Genomic DNA, 13,154 nt, shown 5'->3' on the forward strand with positions numbered 1-13,154 from the left:
ACCCATAGAAAATGGGTAAACTACACAAAATTCTGGTCGGTTGGGAAGAGTTACCAGTAACTCCTAAGAAAGTAGTTCTAGGTAAGTATGTTAGGAAAAATACAAATTACTTAAAAATTTGGGATTTTATCTGTATGAAAATGTTTGAATGGTATTAAGTATTATTTGAATTTCCCAGAATTGTTCCAATAAAAAACCACGTTCGTGTCTTGACTTCTTGTTGACGTGAATTGGAACCTGTGCCGTGGTTACTTTTGCTGTTGCAATAGCATTTCTGTCTGTCAAGTCATTTGAAAACCAAGAAAAAAAAAAGATATAAGTAAATCTTGGAACAGTAGTAAAAGGTTTAAGCTAAGAGGACTAAGATTTTCAAAAATCTTTATTACAAATTTATTCACCTTTTGGTGTAACAGTCACATTCTTCATGAATGTATAAATGAATGATGAAATAGAAATGAACATTGATGATTGATGAGGGGTAAAAGAGCTGTTGATAGAATAAAAATTTAAGTAGACATATAAGTAACTGGAGTGAATACCTGTAGTAAAAAGAGGATGAATACTATGAAAAAGGGACATAATAGGAGCTCAACCTGTTAGAATTTTATTCAAAAACTCTACAAAGCAAGAAAGTATTTTTAGAAGCTCATTTGATGTCGTTATCCCATTAAGGAATTATGCAACCCAAAATAGTTTTTATCTGTTAACCCTTTTACCCCCAAAGGACGTACTGGTACGCTTCACAAAACTCATCCCTTTACCCCCATGGACGTACCGGTACGTCCTTGCAAAAAAAATGCTATAAATTTTTTTTTCTTCATATTTTTGATAATGTTTTGAGAAAATTCAGGCATTTTCCAAGAGAATGAGACCAACCTGACCTCTCTATGACAAAAATTAAGGCTGTTAGAGCAATTTAAAGAAAATATACTGCAAAATGTGCTGGGAAAAAAATAACCTCTTGGGGGTTAAGGGTTGGAAATTTCCAAAGAGCCTGGGGGTAAAAGGGTTAATAGCCGAGAGGTATTTCATCAGAGAAAGTTGCAGAGCTTCTGTGCTTGTTAATTATTTTGGAAGATCAGTTGAATACAGTCTGCAGAAGAGTGTGGACTTCCATTGATGTTATTCTAACGTTAGGTTGATTAATTAAAATTATATAAAAAATGGTTAACTAGAATATGAAGTTGGGTGAAATTCACATAGTGTATACGGTAGTGATTAAATTATATTGGAATATCCAGCATATTGTTGGACAGGATGTACTTAAACCTTGGGATAGATTATAAAGTAGAACAGTAAATGTACTGTGCGTATTTTTTTTCTAAAAATAATTGAAACCAAAGGTCCCAGAAAGAAATAGCAATAAATCAAAAGAATTAAGAGTTGCAGAGCTAAATGTAAATATTGTATTAAAAATTTATTAACAGTTTATATCTACCAGGAACTTTATCAGATTGTATAAATGATAATTTAGGAACTTCAAGATATGAGGTATAACTGAAAAGCAAGAGTAGTTCAATGAGAGATGGGGGATCTTAGCCACACATCCTATTCACTCTCAGTTCTCAAAATAACTGCAGTCTTTGTTAGTATTACCATCACCTGTCACCTGTATGGCATGAAATATCTCTCCTAACTATAAATGCTGGTTTTATTTTAAAAGAAGCCAGATGTTACAAAGAATCAAAACTGGGGTGTAGAGAGACTGACATATTTATTTGATGAGATGTTATGTCAAAAACCCCTTAAAAATGCTTCATGATCCAAAGAATGTACAGTCACATTTTCCTCTTGAAGGTGGCAGTTACTAAGTGGCCACAGCCTCGGCCCTTTTCTGGCGAATAACTTGAGTACAGTACTCTATTAGCCGTCGGGCTTTGAGGAGTGCACTTTTGGTGGACATCATCTCAATGATGCCTGGTTGTTAATCTTTGCTGCATTCGTGGAGCACACCCAGAACCAGTATTTGCATTGAAGAGTCATGAATATTTAGAAAATATTGACTCCTATAACCAGGTATATAGGTTATCATTTAGTGAGTCCTTGTGTTATCAAATTTATCACATGGGTTAGAAATACAGTTATCAGCAACCTCTTGTGAATTAATTGTTATATGGAAGAAAAAGAAAGATTTTCAAGAAAATAGATCAAAGTATAAGTATGCAGTGGAGTTAAGAGCAAAATAAGGCTGCTTGTTTTTTGTTTATGAAGAACATTACGCATGAAAAAAAAGGCTGTTTTTAAAAGTTTTGAAAGCTGAATTCAATATGACCAAGTGTAGAAATCTTATATAAAGCACTTTACTGATATTTTTTTACAAAGACCTTTTATCTGTACAGTACTGGTAAATATATATTTTAAATGGTATACAAAATTTTGCGAGTATATGAATTGAGTGAAATTCTGTCTTATTTCCAGGAGGAAATATCATGAAGCTGATTCTCATCCACAGGCGATCCAGCTAGGAAATAATTTTTTTTCAAAATGACAATGAAGACATCTAGTATAATGTGCAATCAGTTGGTTCTAAAATCTCCTATAAAGGAGATACGGTAAGTTATTTTCGTCCTACATAATTTACATTTCATGTTGAAAGCCCAGATGAGTGTTTTAGGGATGTTTATTACTCGAGATTTACTACGATGTGGATAAAATTGTCTCAAAACGGGTAAAAAGTGCGTAGTATTGTAGAATAGTTCCATTATAGATTGGAAGAGCTCAGCATCATCAACTTAACATTGTATTAGAATTACTTTGTCTCACTATTAAAAATAAGTAACATGAACTTTCACAAACACACTTAAAATTCCAGCTATAGGAAAAGTAATTTGTATTAAGAAAATTGTTTTCATAACAATATAACTTATTCATACAATTACTTATTCTATTCATTATTCTACTCAGCATTGGGAAACTCGTTTTAAGTCATTTAATCTCCAACAGGCTGAAAGAGACATCTTTCGGGTAAGTATGTTAGTCTATAAATGTTCTTCAATAGTCTCATTGAATTGCTATGCAGTATAGTAATGATAATGGTAACTAATAATAAGGATGATGATGAAGACACAAACAATGATTAATGCTGAACAAAATGATAAGTTACTGTTGCTTTGTTTTATAGTTTTAGAATTAAAAAAATTCCTTATGACCTTTTCATTATGATGCAAAGAGTACAATATCTAGATGAAACTCATGTAAACACATTTAGATAAATCTTTATTATATCAATTTTCATCATGAAATCATAGCTTTAACAGTGCTTTTTGTGAACAATTTTTGTGTCGTCACAAATATGTTATTTTAATAGTTTACTTTTGTATCATGGACGAATCCCAAGTATGTAACTTCATATGTAGTAGAAAAAGTCGGTAACTTAAGGGATTGTGACATAGGAAAAATCTTTTTTTGGGTGAGATAGCCATGTCGTTTTGATGGAAGTTCCTCAAGGCAGCTTTGTACTTGGGATATTTCCTGCGAGTGATATACCAGAGAATTTTACCTGTAGAGGTCATCACAGGGTTACTACCCCCAGAGCGAATATCCCGAAAGATATCGTGTATGGAACAGGGACGTGTTTAAAATAACCACGGCTATCCTTCCCCGAATAGAGTTGACCTTGTGTCGAAGGATATGGGATAATAGGTTGACACATTTTCTTACACTCCTTGTAATTGAATTGGTGTTCTGCTGACTGGTTAACAGATCCCAGAAGTTCTCTTATAATTTGAGCTATTTAATATCACACTTAAAGTAGTAGCTCGGTATACGAGATTAATCCGTTCCAAGAGCAAGTTTTAATCTCAAAATATTGGTAAACCAAAACAAATTTTCCCTTAATAAATAAAGGAAATTTGCTTAATACATTCCCCAGGTTCATAAATACACATACACACTCATTTTGTAAGGTTTGTAATATATAAAGAGGGAATTATAACCCCTAACATCTGAAATCAATATAAATTAATAATTCCCAATTAAAGATAGAAAGTATTGACAATTTTGACTCGCACTTTACCTGTGAGGAGGTTCGTGGAGGGAGAATTTTCTTTCGTGAGAACTCCGGGTAACGTCACGAGTTCTCTCTCTTAAATGGGTTTTACTATCACTAACTAAATGATATAAATTTACTATTTATGGATAATTGATCGTCTTTTTTTCACACCCTTACATAAAGCGTGAACACCAAGCGTGTGGCACATTGAAACGGGTTGGTCAATTTCGTGTTAGTCACATTAGTACTTGTCCACAAAAAATTACCATAAGGAGGAAAATTTTTGCTTGCAGACTGATACAATGCTCTCACTGTATACCAAATCAAAATTTCATGCTTGTATACAGAAATATACATATCCAGATATATTTATAAACCTAGGCTTTTCAATATTAAACTTACCCGATAATCATGTAGCTGTCAACTCCGTTGCCCGACAGAAATCTAAGGAGGGATACGCCAGCTATCACAATACTAGAAGGGGGTGTACTAACAGCGCCACCTGTGGCCAGGTACTCAAGTACTTCTTGTTGACACCTCCTCAATTATTCCTCTGTCGTGCCTCCGGCTAGACGTTCTGGGATACGCTCATGGTCTTCGAGTTTATTCTCGCTTATTTGGTGATGTATTCTCTTTGATTTACGGCTGTCGCATTACTGGAAACCTTCTGATATTAGCTAGATAGCTTTTATTTAATTCAGTTTAACGGTTAACGAATTTTTGCTTGTTTTTTGGATCTCCCTTTGACTTCTCTTGAAAACAAAATGTCTGACATTTCGCAAGCCCCCTCCCATAGACGTTGTAGGTCTTGCAATAGACGTATTCCGAAGGTCTCGGTAGATCCTCACACCGCTTGTTCTGACTGTAGGGACAGACCCTGTCAGTTAGAAAATCGATGTGAGGAATGCGCCGGTCTTTCGGAATTGGATTTTGTCCGACTTTTAAAGTATTCTTCTAAGTTAGAGAGAATTAGAGCTAGGAGGAGTTCTTCTCACTCTTCTTTATTTTCCTCATCTCATGATCCTCTTCCTGATCCTACCCCTGTAGTGGCTACCCCCGATCCTACTGTGTGCCCTCCGCCTGATATGTCAGTGGTTTTACGTGCTATTCAGGCTTTAGGCGATAAGGTAGAGTCAGTGGTAAGTGACCATAAGTCTCTGATGGCCGAAGTGAAAGAGTTGAAGGCCAAGAGTGCAGTGGGTGAAGTTAGTGCCAGTGCTGTGACGAGTGCTAGTGTCGGTGCAGTGCCTTGTACTAGTGTTAGTGCCAGTGTGGTGCGTGGGGATTTTTCTGTGCGAGCCAGTCGTTCTCCCAGTCCGGGACCTCTTGCAAGCTCCCAAGCCCAGGGGAGAAGCAATGTCGAAGGGCATAAGGGTTCGGCAGGCCTTGTTAGGCGCACAGAATCATCCTCAGTGGTTGCGGGCGTGTCTACCACAGACCGTCACTCCCACTTGCAGACGATTGAGCCCGTCTTCCGCTCGTCCGCTGATCTTCTCTCGGGGAAGAATCGTTGGTCTCAGGTCTCTAGACCTCTTAAACGCAGAGTCCAACCCACGAGTGCTCAGCCAGGTTGCAGTCGTTGGCTCAGCTCTGACTCGCCTCAGTCTTCTAGCGATTGTACTCCGCCCAAGAGGAGTAAGGTACAACAGAGCTGCACCGGTGGTGCAACCACTGTTATGGCTTTACCTCAGTCTGCTACTGTCTCTGCTGATCCCAAGTGGTCTATGCTTCAGTCCATGCAAGCTCAGCTTTCGGACCTGATGCGTGAGTGTCGTGCTGAGAGTGCTGCACCTCCTGCACCTGTGGTGCACCTATCTCCTGCACCGGTTCAGCCTGTGCTGCACCCTCCTGCACCGGTGGTGCACCAACCTCCTGCACCCGTTCAGCCTGTGCTGCACCCGCCTGCACCGGTGGTGCACCAACCTCCTGCACCCGTTCAGCCTGTGCTGCACCCGCCTGCACCGGTGGTGCACCAACCTCCTGCACCCGTTCAGCCTTTGCTGCACCCGCCTGCACCGGTGGTGCACCAGCCTCCTGCACCGGTTCAGCCTGTGCTGCACCCGCCTGCACTCGCTGCACCCAGTCGCAGCTCCATCTGCCAGGCGTACGATGTTGAACCTCTTCCACCTGTGAGTCAGTCTGCTCAGCTGCTGCACCGAGCTCTACCCGTGCACCCTGATCCTGCTACTCAGACATCTCTGCTTGCTGGAACTTTACCTTGTTCTGCACAGCCTCGATCTATTCACGCTTCACTCATACCACAGGAACAGGAACTTGCTGCACCTCCTCCTTCCACCTCTGTTGTTGTTCCTGCTCGTTCTGACTCTGCGGTTCAGCATTCGTATCCGATCCCGTCGCCTCATTCTGGGGTTGAGATTTCGGATGATGAGGAAGCACACCTTGATCCCTCTTCGGATGTGGACGACTCCAGACCCTCTCCACAGTCTCTTGATTTTCGCAAGGTCTTGGCTCTTCTCAGGGAGGTTTATCCAGACCATTTTGTCTCAGCTATACCCCGCTCTCCACCATCTGAGTTTTCGCTGGGAGTGCAACAAGCTCAGTCTTCCTATACCAAGCTTGTCCTAGCTAGATCCTCCAAGAGGGCTTTTAGGATCCTAGGGGAATGGCTGCAGTCTAAGCAACTTCTTGGCAAGACTTCCTTCATGTTCCCTCCAACGAAGCTCACTTCGAAAGCGAGCGTTTGGTATGCCACAGGGGAAGCACCAGGCTTGGGAATACCTGCCTCTGCCCAGGCTGACTTCTCAAGTCTGGTAGACTCGCCTCGAAGATCTGCTATGAGACGCTCAAAAGTGTGTTGGACCTTTTCGGACTTGGATCACTTGCTTAAAGGAGTGTTTAGAGCGTTTGAAATGTTTAATTTTCTAGACTGGTGCCTGGGGGCCCTCAGCAAGAAAACCTCCCATACGGACAAAGATTCTGCCATGCTGTTAATGTCCTGTATGGATAAGGCCATCAGAGACGGATCGGGCGAGCTAGCGTCCTTGTTCGTGTCAGGGGTTTTGAAGAAAAGGGAACAGCTGTGTTCTTTCCTTTCCGCCAGCATTACCCCTTGCCAACGTTCACAACTTCTGTTTGCTCCTCTTTCGAAGTTTATTTTTCCCGAAGAGCTCATTAAAGATTTGTCGGCTGCTTTGATTCAGAAAGACACGCACGATCTTGTGGCTTCTTCGGCTCGTAAGTCTAAGGCTTCCACCTCAGCCCCTAAGACTTACCGCTCCCCAGTGACTGATACTCCTGCGACTAGATTCATACCGCCCTTTCGTGGTAGAGCCCCCAGCCGAGGAAGCTCCCGTCCAGACTCTTACAGAGGCAAGTCCAGGAAAGGATCCAAGCCATCCAAAGGAAAACACTGACTCTCCGATTCTCCAGACGACAGTAGGAGCCAGACTCAAGACCTTCTGGCGAGCTTGGGAGATGAGAGGTGCAGACGCACAGTCTGTCAGTTGGCTGAGGTTCGGTTACAGGATTCCATTCTTCCTTCAACCACCTCTGACCACTTCGCCCATCAACCTCCCTCCCAACTACAAAGAGGAGGACAAGAGGCTAGCTTTGCACCAGGAGGTGTCGCTTCTTGTGCAGAAGAAGGCTGTGGTTGTAGTCCGGGACCATCAATCCCCGGGCTTCTACAACCGCCTCTTTCTTGTGGCCAAGAAGACAGGAGGTTGGAGACCTGTCCTGGACGTCAGCGCTCTCAACGAGTATGTCACCAAGCTGACGTTCACGATGGAGACGACCAAGTCGGTCTTAGCAGCGGTCAGACAGGAGGACTGGATGGTCTCATTGGACTTGAAAGATGCTTATTTTCACGTTCCGATTCATCCAGACTCCCAACCTTTCCTAAGATTCGTTTTCGGAAAGGTCGTCTACCAATTCCAAGCCCTGTGTTTTGGCCTAAGCACAGCTCCTATGGTCTTTACCCTTCTGATGAGGAATGTAGCCAAGTTCCTTCACTTGTCAAACATCAGAGCCTCCCTCTACCTAGACGACTGGCTGTTGAGAGCCTCCTCGAGTCGTCGTTGTCTGGAGAATCTTCATTGGACTTTAGACCTTATCAGAGACCTGGGTCTATTAGTCAATTTGGAAAAATCTCAACTCATTCCCTCACAATCCATCGTGTATCTGGGAATGGAAATTCAGAGTCAGAGTTTTCGGGCTTTTCCATCGGCCCCCAGGATAAGCCAAGCCCTAGAGTGCATCATGAGCATGCTGAAGAGGAACAGTTGCTCAGTGAGACAGTGGATGAGTCTCACAGGGACTCTCTCGTCCCTAGCCCTGTTTGTCGAGCTGGGCAGACTCCACCTCCGCCCTCTTCAATTCCACCTTGCAGCTCATTGGGACAAGAGTTCTACCCTGGAAGCAATCTCTATCCCTATCAACCAAGAGATGAAGACCACTCTCCTGTGGTGGAAGCACAACCTTCTTCTCAGAGAGGGTCTATCCTTGGCCATTCAGACCCCCAATCTTCATCTCTTCTCAGATGCATCGGACTCGGGCTGGGGTGCAACCTTGGACGGAAAGGAATGCTCCGGAATGTGGAACGAGGAACAACGATCTCTCCACATCAACTGCAAGGAACTGCTGGCAGTTCATCTAGCCCTGTTGAACTTCAAGTCCCTCCTGCTAGGCAAAGTGGTGGAGGTGAACTCGGACAACACCACAGCCTTGGCTTACATCTCCAAGCAAGGGGGGACCCATTCGAGGAGCCTTTACGAGATCGCAAGGGACCTCCTCATTTGGTCAAGAAGTCGAAACCTCTCTCTAGTCACGAGGTTCATCCAGGGCAATATGAACGTGTCAGCAGATCGTCTGAGCAGAAGGAATCAGGTCATTCCCACGGAATGGACCCTCCACAAGAGTGTGTGCAACAGACTTTGGACCTTGTGGGGTCAACCTACCATAGATCTGTTTGCCACCTCCATGACCAAGAGACTTCCTCTGTTTTGTTCTCCTGTTCCAGACCCTGCAGCAGTTCATGTGGATGCCTTTCTACTGAACTGGTCCCATCTCGACCTGTACGCATTCCCTCCGTTCAAGATAATCAACAAGGTTCTGCAGAAATTCGTCTCGCACGAAGGGACACGGCTGACGCTGGTTGCTCCCCTTTGGCCTGCAAGAGAATGGTTCACAGAGGTACTACAATGGCTAGTAGACTTCCCCAGGACTCTACCTCTAAGAGTGGACCTTCTACGTCAACCTCACGTAGACAGGTTACATCCAAACCTCCACGCTCTTCAACTGACTGCCTTCAGACTGTCGAAAGATTCGCTAGAGCTCGAGGCTTTTCGAAGGAGGCAGCCAGGGCTATTGCCAGAGCAAGGAGGGTTTCCACTCGTAGGGTCTACCAGTCTAAGTGGGAGGTCTTCCGAAGCTGGTGTAGAGCCAATTCAATATCCTCTACCAATACCTCTGTGACCCAAATAGCTGACTTCCTGCTTCATCTTAGAAATGAGAGATCCCTTTCAGCTCCTACGATTAAGGGATATAGGAGTATGTTGGCCTCAGTTCTCCGCCATAGAGGTTTGGACCTGTCTTCCAACAAGGACCTTCAAGACATTCTTAAGTCTTTTGAGACGTCTAAAGATCGTCGTCTTTCCACTCCAGGCTGGAATTTAGACGTAGTCTTAAGGTTCCTTATGACATCTAGGTTCGAACCTCTCCAGTCAGCTTCATTCAAGGACCTTACCCTCAAGACTCTTTTTCTCGTTTGCCTGGCAACAGCTAAAAGAGTCAGTGAGGTTCATGCCTTCAGCAAGAACATTGGTTTCACGACCGAGTCTGCTACATGTTCTTTCCAGCTTGGATTCCTAGCAAAGAACGAGCTTCCTTCACGTCCTTGGCCTAGATCGTTCGAGATACCTAGCCTTTCCAACATGGTAGGTAACGAACTTGAGAGAGTTCTTTGCCCTGTCAGAGCTCTCAAATATTATCTAAAGAGGTCTAAACCTCTCCGAGGACAGTCAGAAGCCTTATGGTGTGCCATCAAGAAACCCTCGAGACCCATGTCCAAGAATGGGCTTTCGTATTATATAAGGCTTCTGATCAGAGAAGCACATTCTCACTTAAAGGAGGAAGACCTTGCATTGCTGAAGGTAAGGACCCACGAAGTAAGAGCCGTAGCTACTTCGATGGCCTTTAATAAAAACCGTTCTCTGCAGAGTGTAATGGATGCAACCTATTGGAGGAGCAAGTCAGTGTTTGCATCTTTTTATCTGAAAGATGTCCAGTCTCTTTACGAGAACTGCTACACCCTGGGACCATTCGTAGCAGCGAGTGCAGTAGTAGGTGAGGGCTCAGCCACTACATTCCCTTAATCCCATAACCTTTTTAACTTTTCTCTTGAATTCTTTTGTTGTTTTTATGGTTGTTACGGTAGGCTAAGAAGCCTTCCGCATCCTTTTGATTTGGCGGGTGGTCAATTCATTCTTGAGAAGCGCCTGGGTTAAAGGTTGTGTAGAGGTCCTTTAGTAGGGGTTGCAACCCTATATACTTTAGCACCTTGGGTTGATTCAGCCTCCAAGAGGAACGCTGCGCTCAGTAAGGAAGACGAACTTAAAAAAGAGGCAGAGTAACGGTTCAATTCGACTTCCTTACCAGGTACTTATTATTTCATTTGTTATTAGAGATAACTGTTATATGAAATGTGGGGATACTTGGCTATCCTTTAATCTTGTTCACTGGTTTTCACCCACCCCCCTGGGTGCGAATCAGCTACATGATTATCGGGTAAGTTTAATATTGAAAAATGTTATTTTCATTAGTAAAATAAATTTTTGAATATACTTACCCGATAATCATGATTTAATTGACCCTCCCTTCCTCCCCATAAAGAACCAGTGGGATCGAGGAATAATTGAGGAGGTGTCAACAAGAAGTACTTGAGTACCTGGCCACAGGTGGCGCTGTTAGTACACCCCCTTCTAGTATTGTGATAGCTGGCGTATCCCTCCTTAGATTTCTGTCGGGCAACGGAGTTGACAGCTACATGATTATCGGGTAAGTATATTCAAAAATTTATTTTACTAATGAAAATAACATATTACTGTGTATCCAGATATTGTTTTTATAGAATTGTTACATTAAATTCAAATGTAACTTTTATGACCCTATTGAGTTTTCATGAAGGTCTGGATATTTTTGTATTTGGAAATTTTTCTTTGTCAAAGGGGGTTAGTTTTCAAAGTTTTTGTAAGTACCATATAAAACTGTTTCGACTTCATACGTTTTGTCGATACAACTTGGCTCTTATAAAAGAATTATATTTCTTTGGTTCTGTTTCATTTTATCATCCTATATTTATGTCTTCTATGTGTTTCTGTTAGTTCTAGTTTCTTAATTACCCCTAGAATTGTTGAGGGTGTTTTCATCGAAAGTAATGTGAGAACTAAACTTGTTGAAGGTAGAGACATGTAGAACTGGTCTCCAATGCACCGAAGCTTTGGGGACTAGGAATAACCTTTTGTAAAAACCCCTTAGCATGATTTAAGACTTCCTCTATTAAATCTTTCTTGTGAAGGTTCACAATGTGTGGTTTCAAAATATGAGCCTTTGCTGTGCTGTATTTGCTAGATAACTCGGAGACGGAACTGGCTCCTTAAACATTCGAATACTGGATATTAGAGGAACCCGGTAACATTCTTTGACTAAAGTTAGCATCTGCAGAATGAGATGAAGGCTTTCCAAACTTGATAGAAGTGAAAGACTTTGTCCTACTGGAATTTCCAAGGAAGAACCATCATAGTGTTTTCTAATAAGATTATCGAGTCCTGTTGGTACAGTATCTCTTACGGAATGTCTTCTAGAGTAGAATCCTGATATTCTACCCCTTTTACGAAAGGAATTCTTTGGTGAGAATTCTAAGGAGGGTGAAATCATAGGCTGAAAAGTGTAAACTTATTTATTCATAGAAAAAGATCCCAAAGTATCAGTTTAAGTCCTAATTTCCACTTGAGCAACTAAGAGATTGTCCCCATCATTAAGCACCATTACTTGTTTTCTTCTCAAAAAAAAAAAAAAAAAAATGTACAAAGGCTGTTACAGCCTTAGATGTTTCATCATAAATAGTGTTATTTAAATAAGTTATATAATCCAAAATCAAATCCAATTTCTGATGGCCTGTGAATTTCTCTTCTATAGTCTAGAAATAACCACCAATTATAGAATATGCAAATAAGAATATTTCAAAAACACTTCTAACTTTACTATCCACAAACAGTATTTCTTGGGTGAACCAGCATGCAAATTCTGCAATGAAAGATTTTCTTTTGTTATCAATGGTGATGGACTCAAGACTTGTTAATAAATCTTAATCTAGCACAAGAATAGGTAACTGGTTAGTCTTTTGCAAGTCAGAATGTCTTTGAGGTATAGAAGACTTGAACACCAAACGAGAACCAGAGAAACATGTGAAAAACTCTGGATAAGGAATTACAAAGTCCTATATTGTTTCTTCCAACAACAACACTGGTATTTACTCTTGTATAATCACTGTCTAAGTTAGGTTTTTACAACGAAACCCCTTAATCTCTATTTCGGGCAAACCTGCTGTTGCTGAGAAAGACATTAAGTATTGTTTAAACAGACTTCTGTATCCTACAAGATTATGGCTCTCTCCCTCTTGGTTATAACCCAATTATTCCATAGGCACTTAATGCCAAGGGTATGTATTGAAAATTCAGTGATATGAAATGGGCTGGGCGAGTGTCAGTGAATATGGTTTTGTCAAAGAACTACTGTACTGTATACTCCACTCCTAAGTATTCTTCATTGTAGGGGACGACTGTAATCAATGGTTTTGATACAGGAGCCTATGATCTTCTCTTAGGGGTGCCAGTGTATACTTGACAGTTTGAATAAACACTGAATTCACTTCCATTCTTCTGACCCCAAGATTTGCAACAGTTTTAATAAACAGTGAATTCACTTCTACTCTTCTGACCCCAAGGTTTGCAACAGTTTGAATGGACATCTACTCTTCCGACCCCAAGATTTGCAACAGTTTGAATAAACAGTGAATTCACTTCTACTCTTCTGACCCTAAGATTTGCAACAGTATGAATAAACACTGAATTGACATCTACTCTTCTAATCCTAAGATTTGCAACAGTTTGAATAAACACTGAGTTCACTTCTACTCTCCTGACCC

The 13,154-nt window shown here is 41.7% G+C and overlaps 1 protein-coding gene across 2 annotated transcripts in view; it reads left to right on the top strand.

Annotated features, from left to right (window-relative positions):
• LOC137618269 (uncharacterized) overlaps positions 1-13,154 on the top strand; it is a 61,355-nt gene that overhangs the window by 33,358 nt on the left and 14,843 nt on the right. Inside the window, exon 3 of one of the 2 annotated variants that reach the window (XM_068348436.1) lies at positions 2,419-2,552. The exons of the other annotated variant lie outside the window; for it this stretch is intronic. The gene's annotated coding sequence lies outside the window, so the exon portion shown is untranslated. The remainder of the gene's footprint in view (positions 1-2,418; positions 2,553-13,154) is intronic. 2 annotated transcript variants of the gene reach the window in all.

Source organism: Palaemon carinicauda, chromosome 24 (assembly GCF_036898095.1).
Source record: "Palaemon carinicauda isolate YSFRI2023 chromosome 24, ASM3689809v2, whole genome shotgun sequence".
NCBI lineage: Eukaryota > Metazoa > Arthropoda > Malacostraca > Decapoda > Palaemonidae > Palaemon > Palaemon carinicauda.